General features: G+C 37.0%; 1 protein-coding gene and 1 non-coding gene across 4 annotated transcripts in view; one reads left to right on the plus strand and one right to left on the minus strand.

Moving 5' to 3' along the window:
• AGMO (alkylglycerol monooxygenase) overlaps window positions 1–19,993 on the minus strand; it is a 291,203-nt gene that overhangs the window by 223,382 nt on the left and 47,828 nt on the right. The window lies entirely within an intron of this gene.
• Window positions 11,071–11,206, plus strand: LOC118993785 (small nucleolar RNA SNORA21). Its single transcript, XR_005067940.1, has one exon. It is a non-coding gene; the product is annotated as a small nucleolar RNA SNORA21 (small nucleolar RNA).

Here is a 19,993-nt window from a genome sequence, read left to right on the forward strand (position 1 = left end):
TGCCTCTTAGTAAAAATTAAGTAACCATGGAGAAATATTCGCTCTCTGGATTTAATGATATATAGCCACTCCAACCCATTAAGATGAATACATCCTCCTAAGCGGTTTATGTTTAACTTTAGAATAGTGTGCACATAAATCAGAATTGTGCCCAGTTGTCATCATTATCATTTCTCTGTTTCCCCCATAATTTTTTTATTGATGTTATACACTGGTATGATCTCACAACCTTGTAGCTAAAGATGAGATATCAAATATCTTGGCCACCAGTGAACAGAGATAATACACTGAAGTACAGGCTTTAAATTTAATATTTTCTGGTTTCATTGTATATCTAGTCATAAGCTATGATACAATAGTTAAAAAAAGAAAAGGCAATAATGATGGGTCTACATGGAAACTCTCATATCCCATCCTGGATGACCATAACAATGAGGTCATTGTACAGGATTCTTCTTTCTGCTTTAATTATCAATAAATAATGTCATTATTGTCATGTCTTGGCCCTGCCTGGCAGAGCATAGAACAGAATCTGGACGCTTAAACATTGTTTAGTAGCTCTAACTATAAATGAGGATTACCACACAATAAAACATCATTGTTTCAGAGACGATGTTAACTTTGTGATTAATGAGGTCACAGATGAGGAACATATGACTGTTTCTAGGTCCATTCCAGCATTTTTCTTAACTTTGACCTCAGCCAAAACTGTCAGCACTAATGACAAGATGACCAGATAATGTTTCACCTGTGAGTGGGGCTCTCCACTGCAATTTAAAATTTCTGAAACTTCCACAAGGCACAGCTCTTATGGAAAACTGAGATTTTTTTTCCCTTCAAAAGGCTTAAAAGCAAGTGGGACAGCAAGTCTCTGAGGAGGAGGAGCTGCAGATCAATTTGCGGTTTGGGAAGCTGTGGAAGTGTAGACTGATTAACAGGGTGACTTGGCTGCCCAGAGAACAGAGCTAAAAAAGGAAATAATTTTGAATGAAGAAGAATCCTAACAATAAATGTGAGGTAATTCTGAATGATCTAGCCATTCACAATGCTAGAGGCTACCATTTTTGATGAAAAGTTTATGAAAGACGTATTGAATTTTTAGCACCTTGTGATAAACTCTCAAGTCTTTGAGGTTAAGGACCATGATTACTCAAGTCTCTGAACTTCACAGAGCCTTGTACTCAGTACTGCGGGCCCCTGTCAGTCTTGCAGGGTGAAGTTCTGGCTCAGAGAAAACATGTTTATGTCAAAAGTATTCACAGTGTTACAAAGTCTCCTGCTATAGTTGACTTTTTTATTAATTCTTCATGATGAGTAATTTATAATATATCCCCCCAAAAATAGCTTCAAAAAGCTGAATGGTAAATGACTGGATCAAAAAACTATGGTACATTTACACAATGGAATTCTATGCTGCAGAAAGGAAGAAGGAACTACTACCCTTTGCAACATCATGGATGGAACTGGAAAGCATTATGCTGAGCGAAATAAGCCAGGCGGTGAAAGACAAATATCATATGATCTCACCATTAACAGGAATCTAAACAAACCAAACAAGCAAGCAAAATACAACCAATGACACTCAAATATGGAACNATAAACTCTCAAGTCTTTGAGGTTAAGGACCATGATTACTCAAGTCTCTGAACTTCACAGAGCCTTGTACTCAGTGCTGCGGGCCCCTGTCAGTCTTGCAGGGTGAAGTTCTGGCTCAGAGAAAACATGTTTATGTCAAAAGTATTCACAGTGTTACAAAGTCTCTTGCTATAGTTGACTTTTTTATTAATTCATGATGAGTAATTTATAATATTTCCCCAAAAAAATAGCTTCAAAAAGCTGAATGGAAATGTATTTCTTAAGTGGATGAGTCTCCATTTAAACTTAGATGTATGTAACTAGCAAATTATTTCAACTCTTTTTCCCTCTGTGACATAAAAATATGGAACTGGTATTTCCGATCAAGATGGTGGCATAGGTAAACATGGCTCACCTTTTTGCACAGTCACATCAAAACTACAACTAAAATATAGAAAAATAATCACTCAGAACTGTAAGAAATCAAGTTGAAGGAAAGTCTGACAACCACGGAATTAATAAAACCACATCCATACAGACTGGTAAGAGGGGTGAAGATGTGGAATGGGCTAGTCTCACATTCACACGTGGTGGATAAAATTTGGGAGGGGTAACTCCAGAGCAAGGAGTCCCAGTCCTACACCTGGCCCCTACCAGCCCAGAATTCTAGTGCCGGGGAGGTGAGTCCCCACAGCTTCTGGCTGCAAAACCCAGCAGGGATTGAGTGGGGGAAAGAAAATTCTGAAGCCCTAAGCAGTTCTTCTTAAAGGTCCCACATACAGACTCATCTGCTCAGACTCACTCCCTCTGAGCTCTGGCCCTGGGGTGGTAGCTTAGAAGGCATCAGTGGCATGATGGAAGAGACAGAGGCGTCTGGCATCAAGGCAAACAGAGGCTATTGTCCCTTTTCTGGGCCCTTCCCACAGAGAACCATGGAGCCAGCAAGCTGGTGTCATATTTGAGACTCAATCAACCTGGCTAAAACTATTCGACTTGCTTTGCAGATCCCCAGAGACTCTGTCTCATCCAAATTGTAGGCCCACTCAAGCTGCTTTTCCATATGAATGAATGGTCTTAGCTTATGCTGTACGACTTTCTAAATCCTCTCAAACAAACAACAGCTGGCCTCAGTGAGCCCCACGTCCCATACTAGCAGCAGCCAGCCTAGATTCACAGGATGGCTTTGCCTGGGAATCTGCAAGCCCAGTACAAGTAGCAGCCACCTCTGATTGCTATGTCTCAGGCAGGGTGACCCCTGGGGGAAAACACAGGTGGGGCCTGACCTTGGCCTGCACCACCTGAGAAACCCCAGGGCCAGCACACCCAGTGGACAGCTACAGACCATGCTGGAGCACTACCACCCTGCCCCTGCACAGCTGATCCTCCATGGAGGGTGGAGGTTAGTGGTCAGTGGTCATTTGCCATCTTTGTAGCTTAGTGGCCTGAATAAATTCCTCCCATTGATCTGCCAACACTAACCAAGGCTCAACTACAAAAGGAGGGTGCACTCAGCCCACACAAAGGGTGTACTTCAGTACCCAGCTTGGGTGATGGGGGGGCTTTTCCACTGGACCCTGTAGGACACCTTCTATATTAGGCCACACTACCAAGACAGGGGGTCCTAGAAGCTCTGCCTAATACATAGAAATAAACACAGGGAGGCTGTCAAAAAAAGGAGACAAAGAAATATGGCCCAAAGGAAAGAACAGATCAAAACTCCAGAAAAAGAGCTAAGCAAAATGGATATAAGCAATATATCAGATGCTGAGTTCAAAACACTGAACATAAAGATGCTCAAGGAACTTAGAGATGACCTCAGCAGCATAAAAAAGATCCAGTCAGAAATGAAGTGTTCACTAATTGAAATAAAGAATACTTTTCAGGAAAACAACAGTGAAGTGGATGAACCACCAATCAAATCAATGATTTGGAACATAGGGAAGAAAAAAGCAATCAATCAGAATATTCAGAAGAAAAATAATTTAAAAACAAAACGAGGATAGTATAAGCAGTCTCTTGCATCATAGGATATGAGACAGAGAAGAGAAAGAGCAAGAAATTGGAAATCTATTTGAAAAAAATGATGAAAGAAAACATCCCTAGTTTGGTGAAGGAAATAGACACGCAAGTCCAGGAAGCACAGAGGGTCCCATATAAGATGGATGCAAAGAGGTCCACTCCAAGACACATCATAATTAAAATGCCAAAAGTTAAAGATAAAGAGAGAATCCCAAAATCAGCAAGAGAAAAGAAGTTACCTACAGGGGAGTTCCCACAGACTGTCAGCTGATTTCTCAAAAGAAACTTTGCAGGTTAGAAGGGATTGGCAAGAAATGTTCAAAGTCATATAAAGCAGGAATCTATAGCCAAGTTTGCTCTATCCAGCAAAGCTATCATTTAGAATAGAAGGGCAGATAAAGAGCTTCCCACACAAGAAAAACTAAAGGAGTTCATCATCAGAAAGCTATTATTATATAAAATGTTAAAGGGACTTACTTAAGAAAAAGGTCGAAACTATGAACAATAAAATGGAAAGAAAAAAATACATATCTATCAACAATTGAATCTAAAAAAACAAACTAAGCAAAAAAGAACAACAGATAGAATCATGGACTCAGAGTTTTGATGGTTGCCAAACAGGAGGGAGGTGTGGGGGAATGGGTGAAGAGGTGAGTGGGGTTAAGAAGTACAAATGGGTAGTTACAGAATAGCCATGGGAATGTGAAGTACAGTATAGGAAACAGAGTACACCCAAAACTTATATGCATGACCCATGGACATGAACAATGGTGGGAGGATTGTCCGAGGGAACGGGGTTGCTGGGTGGAGGGGGGCAAAGGAGGAAAATCAGGAAAATTGTAATAGCATAATCAATAAAATCTAATTTAAAAATATGGAGCTAAATATGGGCAATCCTTGCTAAAACACTTTAACACTCTATTATAATATTTTAAAAGTGAAAGAGACCTTAGATGTCACCCAATCTAAGTCCTAAATTTAACACATATGCAAAATGTAGTGATGACTTGAAAAGGGTCACAGTTTTACTGTAAAATCACTAGGAGAACCCAATGTCACAATTGTGTTAAAAATATTTTTGTTCTGCCCTGGCTGGCATAGCTCAGTGGATTGAGCGCGGGCCTGCGAACCAGACAATCGCGGTTCGATTCCCAGTCAGGGCACATGCCTGGGTTGCAGGCTGGTTCCTTGCAGGCTAACTACCAGCAGGGGACGCACAAAAGGCAACCATACATTGATGTTTCTCTCCCTCTCTCCTTTCCATCTAAAGATAAATAAGTAAATAAAATCTTTAAAAAAAAATTTTTGTTCTAAAAAATATGTGTTTGACATTTTAATCACATTTATGTGATACTATTTTTGACAATATTTAAAGGAACATTGTGGAGGCAGTCTTGACTTCTACATTGTATCTTAGCCTATGCCAATAATGCAGGTGTTTTTATATTGTAAATAAATACAATCAAATCAAAATATTCATTTTTCTATGTAAATTAACTCTATTACAAATTAATTAGGCCGGTTCATTGTGGTCTAACAGTAGACCTAAAAGTCACTTTTAAATGTGCCTTTGAAACAAGCATCAAGTTGGAAACTGAACAGCAGGCGTCTGGCATCCTGTTTAACGCTTCACACTGAACTTTTTGCACGTCTGTTCTGTATTTCATTAACATGGCCCAACCTAATCTTCCTCAAGGTAAATATCAAGAATCTGTAAATCTACAATCACACCATACTTACTCAGAAAGAATTTGTTTATTAACTGCAAATCTAACAGTGTTTTTCCAGCTTATTTAGAATTGCTAATGTAATGACATGACTGTATGCTATAATGGATAAAGGAAAATGATTTGAGAAGCATGTTTTAAATGAGTTTTAAATAAAAATGGTTGATAGTCCACCAGAGATATAAACAAAAAATAATTACTTTTGTGAGACTTAATGTTCTCTGTGGTAGAAATGTTTCCAAAACATCAGCATTAGAAATGAATTCAAGTGTAATAACCAAGGTAAGCGGATTGCTGCGTCTGGTTCAAATTGGACTCTGGCAAAACTTTTGGGCAAGTAACTTTCAGAGTGTCACAGTAAGTGGAAGCTTATTGATATAAATATGTATGAGGTAGGGAATCATTTTGAAGTAGAAATCTAATTTCTCTTATGTTTTGCCTTTATCCTCAAAGACTAAAAGATGACCTGAATTATCAAGAACGCTGCTGTTTAAATGGGCAGAGACTATTAAGAAAGAATCGTGGAAACCTAGGTAACAGTTTTCCAAAACAGCATCTCAGATTTCAAAGATTTCTGTAAGGTGACATCAATCCACATATGGATTATATCATTCTTGACATTTTACTGAAAGGACTACGCTGCCACCTCCATGAAAAAATTCAGTGTCTGAAGATATTCTTGCCATAAAACGCTTCTTCATGCCCGAGGTGTGTTTATTTGACAAGAAGTTTGAAGGAGGGCAGGGCATGGATAAAGGAGGTTGCTGTTATGGTTTGGTCTTCATATTTCTATAGGTATAAGCTGAGTTATTATTTCTATAACTTTCTACTTCAAATTAGATTCTTTTCAAAATGGGGGAAATTACAATCCTGGATTTGTGGGTAGAGTGGTTTTATCTTTCTTTTCTCTTTCATACAGAGGTCTTTCTGTCTGGGGGTCTTTGTGGTCTCTGAGAGGAAGATGAAGTGTGAAAGAATCAAACCGCTCTTTTTCTTCAACCAGACTTTGAAAGTCACTGAAAAGATCCTGTCTTTTGGACTTTAAAACACTTGAAACACATTTCCCAATATTGTGAAACTCATGTAAAACAAAATAGATGAAGATGTGCACAACAGCCCTATCCAAGGTTAATTTTATCATCCTCCTTCCAATTTTATGGATAAGGAAGTGGAAACACAGTTAAAGTAACTTGCTAGCTGAGCCAAGATTTGAACTCCAATGTTCTGAATGTAGAGATGACCTCTTCACCATCGTGCTCCACTTCTTACTTGAGGGTGTATCTTCCAAAGGCAACCGCCCAATAATCTGAGGGTGCTTTTCATTTTTTAAATATATTTTATTGATTATGCCATTACAGTTGTCCCATTCCCCCCTTTATTCCCCTCCACCCTGCACACCCCCTCCCACCCACATTCCCCCCTCTTAGTTCATGTCCTTCTGTCATAAGTTCTTTAGCTTCTACATTTCCCACACTATTCTTGCCCTCCCCCTGTCTATTTTCTACCTACTGTCTATGCTACTTATTCTCTGTACCTTCTCCCCCCTTCTCCTCCTCCCACTCCCCTGTTGCTAACCCTCCATGTGATCTCCATTTCTGTGGTTCTATTTCTATTCTAGTTGTTTACTTAGTTTGCTTTTGTTTTAGGTGTTGTTGTTAATAACTGTGAGTTTGCTGTCTTTTTAATGTTCATGTTTTTTATCTTCCTATTCTTAGATAAGTCCCTTTAATATTTCATATAATAAGGGCTTGGTGATGATGAACTCCTTGAACTTGACCTTATGTGAGAAGCATTTTTTCTGCCCTTCCATTCTAAGTGAAAGCTTTGCTAGATAGAGCAATCTTGGATGTAGGCCCTTGCCTTACATGACTTGGAATACTTCTTTCCAGCCCCATCTTGCCTGCAATGTCTCTTTTGAGAAATCCACTGACAGCCTGATGGGAACTCCTTTGTAGGTGACTGTCCCCTATCTCTTGCTGCTTCTAGAATTGTCTCCTTCATTTTATCTTGGGTAATGTAATTATGATGTGCCTTGGTGTGTTCTTCCTTGGGTCCAACTTCTTTGGGACTCTCTGAGCATCCTGGACTTCCTGGAAGTCTATTTCCTTTGCCAGATTGGGGAAGTTCTCCTTTATTATTTGTTCAAATAACTTTTCCACTTGTTGCTCTTTCTCTTCCCCTTCTGGCACCCCTATAATTTGAATGTTGGAACATTTAAAGACGCCCTGGAGGTTCCTAAGCCTCTCCTCATTTTTTTTGAATTCTTGTTTCTTCATTCTTTTCTGTTTGGTTGTTCCTTTCTTCCTTCTGATCTACTCCATTGATTTGAGTCTCAGTTTTCTTCCCATTACTATTGGTTCCCTGTGCATTTTCCTTCATGTCACTTAGTGTAGCCTTCATTTTTTAATCTATTTTGTGACAAAAAAATCAACCAATTCTGTGAGCATCCTGATCACCAGTGCTTTGAACTGTGTATTTGATAGGTTGGCTGTCTCTTGGTTGCTTAAAAGTATTGGCTCTGGGGCTTTGATCTGTTCTTCCATTTGAGCCATTTTTATTTTTTGGTCTGGTGGTACCTGTTACACATGAGGGGCAGAGCCTTACGTGTTCACCAGGGTCAGGCAACCCAGTTGCTGGGTTGTGACTCTGTATGTGGGGGAGGGGTCCGAAAGGGAACAATAGTGATTGCTCTGGGCTCTCTCAGATTTCAATCTCTGCAGGTGCTTTTTAAAAGTGAAATTACATCAAGTTGTGGTAAACAAATTAGGCATATACAACAAAATCATTAGTCTGTCATTAAATATCCATTCTGAAAATGCCTTTTTAAAAAAGACACATTCGCAAAACTGCTCTACATATTAAGCAAAGTTGACAATGTCAGATGAAAGGAATGGATGAAACTGTGAAATAGAGCAGTGGAGAAAAAAGGACACTGGCAATGCACACGTGAGAAAGCCTCTCCTCACTACAGTAGCTGGATGCTGTGGAACCGGTAACTACATGGGATTATGGAATCTACCCCATAGACAATAGGACATGATTTCATCAAATAACCATTGCACGCACATTCATTCAGTCTTCTCGTACAACCCTACAATGTTTTAAGGTGTAAGTAACTCTGTTCAGCAAAGCAGCATATGACGAATGTAAATGAATGTAAACTTGGGGCAGGAAAACCTGAAAAAATGTATATTTGCCAGAATTTTTTATTAAGGCTTTTAGTTTACAAACTTTGAAGAGAAAAACTGGGCAATTCCTGTGGCCTCCATGTTACTGCTTTCTAAAACACCAACAAAGTACAAATAGTTCACTGATGCTCAGTGAGCCAATAACTTTTTCCTCCTTTTTAGATCCCAGTTTGTTATCATTAATTATCACAAAACATAATATTGTCTTGATACTCCAGACATTCAAAAGTTATGCATACTTTCTCTTCTAATTTCATGTCTCTTCAGAATCACTGCTATGAAACTGATTTTCTCATATATGAATATAAAAGGATGATTAAGTCCATTCTTTTAAGTCAAAAGTCTAACAGAATAAAAGGGCAAAATACCAAGAGGTTACTAATTTACAACAATCAATTTTAAGTTGTTTACTCAAATTTCAGTACTTTTTCCACAGTCATCCCCTTTTAAAAATAACACACACATTGGCTTCGTTACTCTTTCAGTCCCTCTCCTTTGGAAGACAGAATTTTAACTTGAATTCCATGCTTGAAACTTTGGTGAAATGTAGGAATTATGAATAATCCATAAAGACAATTTTTCATAGATAATAACATAGAGCTTTTCCCCCAGAATTTCTGTGTAGTACTTCCAAGTTTGAAATTACCTTCTTCATGCACTTTTAATTTCCTTTCTTTTTTTTAACATACACTTTTAAAATGTTAAAACAGTTCCAAATGATATATCCTCCAGCTTAGGACAAGAATGCCAGTAGAGAAAACAAAGATATTCTACATTTCCAAGGTATGATTTAATCCTAAAATAGGCTTGCCCATTCCTGGTGGCTGTTTAGCTGCATATTATAGAGATAATAATACCTTATGAAAAGACCAGGAAAGCATTATTACCTAAATATATGGACTTGTCAATGTGAAGCAAGCTTTCCGAACTTTATTGAAAGGTGTTACATGACCTAAACATTTCCAGTTGTAGTGCAGAGAGTTAGAGAGGCTTATGCTACAGTGGAAAACCACAAACAGCTGAGACCTGCTTCCCCAAAGGCTGTAAGTTCTAAACCTGATGCAAGTCAGAATCACCTCAGAACCTTCAACCAGTGCAGACTCCTTGATCTCCCCAACAGAGATTTGATTCTGCTGCTCGGCCATGATACTTGAGAATCTCTATGAAATGTAAATAAAACATTACAGATGGATAAATAATTATATGACCCTTAGTATTGCTGATACCTAGCTTACTTTTAGAAGGACATCTGTGCTGGGCATATGTTGAATTTTGAACTACCCTGCAACCAAACACTTTTCTCATTTGTAGAGAATCCCAAAATATGAAAGGATGAAGCCTTGTACCTTTACCTAGTGTATGTTAAAGAAACACGTAACTTCCAAAAAAAAAATGCTCCATCTTTGATCAGTGACCATCCACTCTCAGGTAAGGAAAAATAAATCTGGTTTGTATGCCAGTTTAATCATACTTAAAGAGATAGCATAGCTTTAGTCTTAATTGGAAAATGAACTTAGAAATGGGGGAAACTGTCCCTAATGCATTCCCTGGCTTGATAAATGACCTTAAGCATGTCACTTAATTCTATCAGCCTTTAATTCCTTTGCTTATACAATGAGAAGGGAAGATCTGGTAATCTCCAAGGGTCCTTCTCTAAGAGGAAGTATCTCTTCCTCTCAAATATTTCTCTCAAGTATCACTGAAAACACCAGTAAGTAGAAGGGAAAGGTTTTGCTGTTTTTTCCTTTCCAAACTTACTGCGGATCAGACTGTAAAGTGATCACCGAAGCAAACCAGCCAATACTCTTTACAAAAACCAGAAGAGTGAGTCCAGCACATGCACGCAACATGGCTGTGACTTTTCTGTCTGCTGACAGACATCAGATCTTGTCACTCGTACAGTCAATGGGGTGTAAAATCCTGTGGAATTTGCTGAACTGAACAGGACACCACACATAACGATGGGAACCTCAGACACTGGCCATGTCATGTGTTGTCATCGCTGATCCTGTTCCTGTTCTCACTCCAGGGCCAGCCAGAGAGTCTGTTATTTATATTAAAGTAAAGACTGTTCAGATCAGATCAGATCTTAAGCAATTATTTTGACTTAATCAAGACCTTCTCTTTTATTTCCAAGGTAATGATTTGGTTTTTGAAAAATATACATCCCAGGTCACCAGCTTTATCCTAAAATTTGTGCCCTAGAACACTAATCTGTCATGCTCTTCATCATCTGGGATAGGTATTGGAAACATAATCTCACACAGTAACTTTATATCCTGTTACGTCATACAAATGAGCTAATAAACATTGCGCCTGAGAATGATACAGCTCGGAGCCTGAAGAAGTTAGACACGCAATTGCTCATGCATAGTTTTCATTAGAAGTAATATAAAAATCTGTACAGACAAAGCAGGAATGCACTGTTTTACATAATTGTTTGTTCTGCAGAAATGATACACATCAAAAACATTTAATTAGGATAAAAAAGGGGGGCTTCCCAAAACAAGAAGCTCTTTATAATTTGGGAAAACAGAGTTTCAAGTTAAAAAAAAGTGAAGCCCCTTTGAAAAGCACTCGTTGGGCCTCTCACTAAGGACCCACTGAGCCGTCAAGAAAGGGCCAAGTGAAAACACTGCTTTTGAGTGAAGCGGCAGCAAGTTGTGCTGCTTCACTTCAATCTGTGGTGTGACAAGGGGTAAAAACAAACAAACAAACAAATAAACAGTGAAATGAGGAAGGGCCAGAATAGGTAAGAAGCCAGAGTTCAGAAAAATAGAATCAACCTGATATAAACACAGATGATGTGACAATCAGTTTAAATCCATAGATTTCTGCAGTTGAAAAGACAAACAAAATAAGGGCTACAAGAGAATGTGTCACTGAGAGATTAGGTGATCTGCCTAAATCTCCAGGACTAGAACTTGACTCTTCAAACTCTTGAGACAATCTTCTTTTCAATATATCCCATAGCTTCAATTTGGGATTACCGTAATATGTTTACTGAATGTAGGTGGTTCAAACTGGAGAGAGATTATCATCCTTCTTTATTGACAACAATGGGATGGAAATGAGAAAGCCATGGTAGTTTGGGTTAACACTGGCAAACATAATTTAGTAAGAGTCATTGAAATAAAAATGACCTTTTTTCTCCTGCATTGCATTATGGATTTCTGAATTCCATCTATACTGAGAGCCTCCCCTGTGCTAGAATAGGCTTGCCCCTCTCTGATAAAGGAGACAGGCATATCAACAGAAGGGTGCAAAAAGGTATATAATAGGGGTGGTGATGAGATGTTAGTCATAGTACTGGGATTATAAGGAGTCAGATTATGAAAAACATGTTGTTGACAAGGATTTTAAAATATATTTTGTTAGCTGAGAGTCTATGGATGAATTTAAACAAAGCAACTGCATAAAGAGGTTTAGTTAAGAAAATTACACTGGCTTGGTGAGGTAAGTGGACAAGAGAAGGTGAGGTAGCATGGTGACCAAATAAGAAAGAGTCACCATAGCCTGATAAGAGAGGGTCAACCTGAAATAAAACAGACATAGAAGTGCTGAAGTTAGTAGTTTTTATAAGATGGAAATATTAGTCTTGAGTAGTATTTAAAAAGTGATAGTAAATTGCCCATGCATGTAAGAAAGGATTGTTCAGTGTTCCAGATTAAAGTACGGGGGCTGCAGTCATGTGGCAGAAAGTAGAGCTTTTCTTTTTTTCCCAATTTTTTAATTTAATTATTTTTCAAGTACAGTTTTCTGTCTATTACTCCCATCCTTTCCCACCCCCCATCCTCCCCCCTCCCTCCCATTTCCACCCTTCTCAGTTGTTGTCCATGTATCCTTTATATAGGTTCCTCCAAATCCCTCCCTTATTTCCCCTGAAATTCCCTCCCCTCTCCCCCCTGGTCACTGTCAGCCTGTTCTCTATTTCAGTGTCCTTGGTTACATTTTGCTTGCTTGTTTGTTTTGTTGTTTAGCTTCCTGTTAGAGGTGAGATCATATGGTATTTGTCCTTCAACACCTGGCTTATTTCACTCAGCATAATGCTTTCCAGTTCCATCCATGTTGTTGCAAAAGGTAGGAGCTCCTTCTTTCTTTCTGCAGCATAAAATTCCATTGTGTATATGTACCATAGTTTTTTGATCCACTCATTTACTGACGGGCACCTAGGTTGCTTCCAACTCTTGGCTATTGTAAATTGTGCTGCTATGAACATTGGGGTGCATAGGTTCTTTGGGATTGGTGTTTTAGGGTTCTTAGGATACAATCCCAGCAGTGGAATTGCTGGGTCAAAAGGCAAGTCCAATTTTAGTTTTCTGAGAAAATTCCATACTGTTTTCCATAATGGTTGTACCAGTCTGCAATCCCACCAACAGTGGACCAGAGTCCCCTTTTCCCCACACCCTCTCCAACATTTGTTGTTTATTGCTTTGTTTATGATAGCCATTCTCACCGGTGTAAAGTGGTATCTCATTGTAGTTTTAATTTGCATCTCTCTGATAGCTAGTGATATTGAGCATCTTTTCATGTGTCTCTGGATCCTCTGTATGTCCTCCTTGCAGAAGTGTCTGTTCAAGTCCTTTCCCCATTTTTTAATTGGGTTAGTTGTCTTCTTAGAGTGAAGTCGTGTGAGTTCTTTGTATATTTTGGAGATTAAACCTTTGTCTGAGGTATCATTGGCAAATATGTTTTCCCATACAGTTGGTTGTCTTTTTATTTTAATGCTGTTTTCTTTAGCTGCGCAGAAGCTTTTTATTTTGATGAGATCCCATTTGTTTATTCTTTCCTTTATAGTCCTTGCTCTAGGGGACATATCAGTAAAAATGTTGCTGCGTGAAATATCTGAGATTTTCCTGCCAATGTTCTCCTCTAGGACTTTAATGGTGTCATGGCTTATATTTAAGTCTTTTATCCACCTTGAATTTATTTTGGTGTATGATGTAAGTTGGTGCTCGAGTTTCATTTTTTTGCATGTAGCTGTCCAGTTCTCCCAACACCATTTGTTGAAGAGGCTATCTTTACCCCATTTTATGATACTAGAGCTTTTTAAGTAGAGAGAAATTCTGTTCAGGACATCTTCAGTTTGAAGGTCTATGAGAAAGGTAATGATGACTTGAGTCCCTGGAATGAATCTCCTAACATTTGGACAAGGAGGTGGAACAGAAATGAGACAATGAGTAGCCTTCAGCATGTAGGTGATGCCATCAGGGTAGAGGAGAATGCTGAAAACCATGAGATGGATAAGGATAGGATCGCCTAACATCATAGAATAAGGAGTTACAGCATTTCCTACTACTAAGTAGCAACTCCATAAGAGAATATCATAATCGGGGTAAGATTAGATTAATTTTACAAATCTCTCTAATGTTGGCTAAAATTCTCCTTCTGGCTCCATACTAATTCAAACACTTCCCAAGATTAGCTGAAGACTTCAGTATCAAAATATAAAACATTTTGCATGTAATTTTCTTTATCTGTCCTCCTAAGTCACAAGTAAAATTTATAGTTTGAACCTTATGGTTTATCTTTTTTGAAGTCTGTATTATTATATAAAGAAAATTATTGGAAAAGTCACCAGTTAGTGACACATGAAAGTGATGATTATCAGTTGAAATTTCAGTCAAGCTTTAGTCAAGGTGAAAGTCCGTGAGAACTAAGTATGTGTTGGCCATGATGATGGACTAATGAATAAGAAACCCTCACAGCTGCAGGTTCACAGGTGTCAGAGAGAAATGGAAGCAGCTACAATATTAATATATTTTGCCACATCATTATAAGACTATGGGTTGAAGAAAAATTATGTTTAGATTGTAACAGGCTCTTTCCACTGCTTTAAATAGAAATAGTGGCATAAAGAAGAAAAACAAAATAGGAGGAAAATCTAAGAGGTGATGGTTCTTAAAAGAAGATATATTATTGCAGGGATTCCATCCACAGTCGCTAATGTTGGAAAGGTCTGGAAAAGTGAAATGGAATCTCTGTCAGGAGGAAAGGACTTTGGGAACACTTGGAGAGTGACGTAAGTGCTGGGAGTTACCACCCAGATCTTGAATCAGTGCCAAAGATATCAAAGCTTAACATGAAGAAGAATTAGACATTTTCCTTGACTTGGAAAGGCACAAAGCATCTCTATCAATAAAAATATTCTGCAATGGTAAGATCAATCCATGAAAAAACTGTAACTGTCTTAATTGTATAGCTTCATAGTTTTCAGGCAAAAAAAAAAAAGAACAACCAGAAGATAAAGACATAAATTTATACTGAGATAAGGAGACTTGACATACTTGTCAATAACAGATAAGACAAATAGAGGAAAACTTACTAAGGATGGACAAATTATGTAAACTTTGTTAATAGTGTTCTTTAGGATCCAGTGATACAGAATTTGACTTTTTCAAGTAATCTTATTGCAATTTTTGACCATAATCAAGTTTAATAATTTTTTAAAAGATTGAAATAGTAGAGAGTATGTTCTCTGAACAAGTGGGATTAAGCTAGAAATTAATAATAAAAACTAAACTGATATACTCGTTTAAAAGTTTAAAAACTTAATTTGTATGACTGTTTAGAAATTAGTCAATACACTCATAAGTAACAAAATGGGCCAAGAAGAAGTCACAATGAACTAAATAATAATGAAAAAATAAATCACAATTCTAGATCATATAAGCTATGCTTTGAGGGTAATTTGTGATTCTAGCATACCTGTTAACAAAGAAGAAGATTGAAAATCAATAGTATCAATACCCATATTAAAAAGTTCAAAATAAAATTAAACCCAAAGAAAGGAGTAAGGAGGAAATAATAAAAGAGCAGAAATAAAAGAAAGAGGAAACAAATGTGTATTAGAAACACTCAATGAAAGCAAAAGATAGTTCTCTAGAATTGAAAAAAAATGATGTACCACTAACAAAACTGATCAAGAAAAAATATAAGAAAGTAGCCCTGGCTCTTGTGGTGCAGTGGATTCAATGGATTTGGTTCACCACCCTGTGAACCAAAGGGTTGCTGGTTCCATTCCTAGTCAGGGCACATGCCTGGGTTGCAGGCCAACTTCCCAGTAGGGAGCAGGCAACCATAAATTGCTGTTCTTTATCCTTCCCTCTCCTTCTCTCTAAAAAATAAAGAGAAAAATAAATAAAAAACATTAAAAATATAAGAAAGTCATCTATAACTTAATAGGAAATAAAAATATCACTATAAATCCCATAATCCTAAGAAAAAGTTAACAAGGTGGTAATATGAAAAATTTTAAGCCAATACATTTGAAACTTTAGATAAATCAGACAAGTTTCTACAAATAAAACACTATGAAAAAGGAAGGAATCATTAGAAAATCTGTATAGTGGTATATATCCTAAAGAAATTAAATTTGGAATTAGAAACCACCCCAAGATATTTTTGTGAGTGAATTTTTCACTCACAAACCCTAGATATTTTTGTGAGTGAAGTTTTCCAACCAGTAGGGAAGAAATAATGACAAATTTAAACACTTCCATATATTAGAAAAATGCATGGACACTTTCCCATCTCTTGCTTTTGTACCAGATTCTGAAAATAAAATTATAAAAAAGCAAAATGATAGGGTGATATCTGTGAAAAATAGTAAAAACAGGAAAAAAAACCCACTAAGCCAGAAGTTGTCCCAGAGTTGGAGAAAAATACCACAAAATTGTTACTGAGTACCAATACTATGGTTTCTGTTCAGGTAGATTTATACATCAATGAAATATGTAGAGGAGTAAACAAGAAGTTCTAAACGTTGGCAAGTCCAAAGAAATAAATGAAATAGTCATCTAAGATAAATTAATATGAGTACAGAAAGATACAAAAAAGATGCTGATAAAAAAGATTTTTTAAGTATGGGAAAATGAGAGAAGAATAAAAGAGAGAGAGAGAAACAAAAGTGATGGTCAACAATGTCAGCTGAGAAGATAAAAACAAAACCAAGAAACCCAAATTACCTATATTTGTGGTCATGAGCTTTTAACAGGCTTCATCAATTTTCCCATGTTCAGTTGAGGTCTCTGGGGCGGTTTGTGCTCTGGTGGTCAGGGAACCCTGCTCAGTGTTAACAAATGCACATTGTAACTCACTTCTTAAAGCATAACAGAGATATTTCTCCTACTTTAGTGGGGGGTAAGTGAGAAGCTGGGGCCTGATGGAGATTGATGGCAACCTTGGAAGGAAACGCAGATGACAAATTGTAGGCTTCACACTCTTCACACGGTGCCCCCTTGATCATTACCAGGACCACGTTACTCCTCACTACTCTTATAATCCAAAAGGAGTAATTTTTTTTGTTGACAAATAAGGCTACCTTCTCAGTGAGGCATGTTTTATTTTCCTGTATTAACCTCTCTTTCATAAATAGACATGTGCTGGGGTCCATGGTCTGAAATATGCTAAAACTATTGGGATAGTTACAAAGTTATTTATTGGTAGCCTTATTAAGTAGAAGCTCAACTCTATAGCATTTTTACAATTTCTGTGGAGTGAAAAAATGCTTGTCAGCAGCAGTCCTGAATTTTGCGTTCAGAATATTATAACTGCAATGCAACTGCTTTTCCACTGTACCACGCATTGGATTTTTGCTCTATCAGACAGCACAAACCGCCCTTCACACGCACAGAGGTGTTGCTATTAAATGTTTGTGAGCAGACGTGCAGTTAGTGAGCTTTTCGGTATCTAAGCTCCATCGCCCAAGCCCAGGGGTCTCCCAAAGCATATCAACACAAAATCTCCAGATAGTAGGGGTAAAATTTGGACTTAGGAGGTAGAAAATCATTTGCAGAAAGTGGTGGGGCCTATGGGCAATTCAGACCTGTGACCCTGGGTTTATAAAAAGCACTTTCTCAGGAATTGAAATAAAATGATGGAGAAAATGACAACACCAAGTAAATATGAACAAATGGAGATTTTACTGAACAGAACAAAACATTTCAATGACTCCTGAATTTTTCCGAATGATTCTAAATAAATACATAAGAAAAAAACACCTTAAGATTTGTAAAAAAGGAAAAGCTAAATATAGATACTGATGACATGGGGTAGTTTTTAAAAAGTAATGTAATTAATTTAAAGAAACTAGAGTTAAATTATAAGAACCAATTACATCCTATACTGTAATAGCAATTTCATTATCATGGCAAATAAAATTAGTAATGCTCACTTAGATTTCCCCCCAAAACACTTTATATTATATCTCAAAAAATGATTATTTTGACTACAATATGTCCTTTATATAAAAAAATTTCTTACTCATTGGGAAGAAATGGACAAAATTATTTTTCTTTAAGTAATTGTTTACTCTACCTCTGCTTTACAAAAAAAAAATGCAAGTAAGACAAAAACAAAGAACTATTGGCAAGGGTGCCTTTCTTTGCTGCACTGATTTCTTGACAACCACCAGGCACCTTCTCCACCACCCCCATCCTCTGTGAAAGACCAGTCAAATCCCGTTTAGCCTGAGTAGGTTATGAAAAGTTAAGAATTGATGAAAGGACATAGAATTAGTTATTTCAAAATTGCCTTTAATTTATTATATTTAAATAATAGTTGAGAGGATTATTTTTTGCAAAGACTTTAAATAAAATGCTGTATTTTGTTCTCCAAGTTGGTGGAAAATGAGATTCAAAGTGAATTATAAAAAATATTAAAATGAAAAAATATAAAAGTGAAACCAAACAGAAGCATTGGAAAGACAACCCACTGAATGAGAAATGTATTTGATTAGGGGTCAATATCCAAAATTTATAAAGAACTTATAAAACTCAACACCAAAAGAAAATAATCCAATTAAAAAGTGGGCAAAGGACCTGAACAGACACTTCTCCAAAGAGGACATACAGAGGGCCAATAGACATATGATAAGATGTTCAATGTCACTAATCACCATAGAAATGCAAATTTAAACCATTATGAGATATTACATCACACCTGTCAGAATGGCCATCATCAATAGATCAACAAACAAGTGTTGGTGAAGATGTGGAGAAAGGAGAACCCTCATGTACTGTTGGTGGGAATACAGACTGGCACAACCACTGTGGAAAGCAGTATGGAGTTTCCTCCAAAAGTTAAAAAATGGAACTGCCTTACATCCAAGTGATTCCACTTCTGGGACTGTATCCAAAGAAACCCAAAACACTAATTTGAACAAATATAAGCGCCCCTGTGTTCACTGGAGCTTTATTTACAATAGCCAAAATTTGAAAGCACCCGAAGTCCCATAAATAAATAAGTGGATAAAAAAACTGTGGTACATATACACAGAGGAATATTACTCAATCATAAAAAGGAAGGAGATCTTATCATTCGTGACAGCATGGATGGCTCCAGAGGGTACCGTGCTAAGTGAAAAAGTCAGTCAGAGAAAGACAAATAATACCATGTGATTTCACTTCTATGTAGAATCTAAAGAACAAAACAAATGAAAAAGAAAACAGACTCATACATATAGAAAACAGGCTGATCCTTGCCAGTGGGGAGGCAAGCTGAGGGAGTTGGTAAAAAAAGTAAAAGAAGTGAGAGGTACAGATTGGCAGCTACAAAATAGTCATGGGAATGGAAAGTACAGCATAGGAAATACACTCAGTAATACTGTAATAACTATGTATGGAATCAGCTAGGCATTGGAAATATCTGGGAGAACACTTTATGAAGTCTATGATGATCTAATCACTATTCAGTACATCTGACACTAATATGAAATAATAGTTAATATAAACTGTAATTTAAAAAATAAGGAAAGCATCTTTTAAAAGAAAAAGTAAGTAATAGTAGATGTTAGAGCCTCAACTAGCCATGGAATGGAACACAGGTAAGCAGGTTAACCACCCCATGTAGTCACATAAGCTTTGTGACTAGAACATCGTATGAGTTCCCTGTGCTAGCAAATTTAATTTGGGTGATAAATAAATATACTAGACAAAATTGAATAATATACTTAAGTTGGTAAAGATGAAGATTATAAAATGCTACTTTCATAGCAATTTTGGTACCTGATCAAATGAACAGCAAATCTGTTTATATAGCACATTCATTCTAGGCAATTTACTTAGAAACATAATTATTTTTAAATACACTTAAAAATTACAAACTTCCTAAACATACAAGATCCTAAACATTCATTCTCTCCCTGAACATTATGAAGACCAATAAGAAAATTTACTCTTTTATTTAAGCATGTTTCTTAATTACATCTTTTATTTTACATTTACGCAATTTGCCAAATGATGTCAGGTATTTTGAGGAAAATAGTACATATAATGGGCCTGGCTTTTCAAGGGAATATTAGAAAATTCAGAGCCTTTAGAAGTATTAGAGAATATTTTATACATTTTTAGAATGTCACTTACAGCTAAAATATATTTTCACCTACAATGTGATTAGGACAGACATAAGGAATAAGTTTCTGAGATTAATGGCTTAACAAATTAAAAATCTTTTTGAAAAATCAGCAAAGATTCAGATTTAAAT

Source organism: Sturnira hondurensis, unplaced genomic scaffold, assembly GCF_014824575.4.
Source record: "Sturnira hondurensis isolate 20B ecotype Veracruz unplaced genomic scaffold, ASM1482457v3 Scaffold0008897, whole genome shotgun sequence".
Lineage (NCBI taxonomy): Eukaryota > Metazoa > Chordata > Mammalia > Chiroptera > Phyllostomidae > Sturnira > Sturnira hondurensis.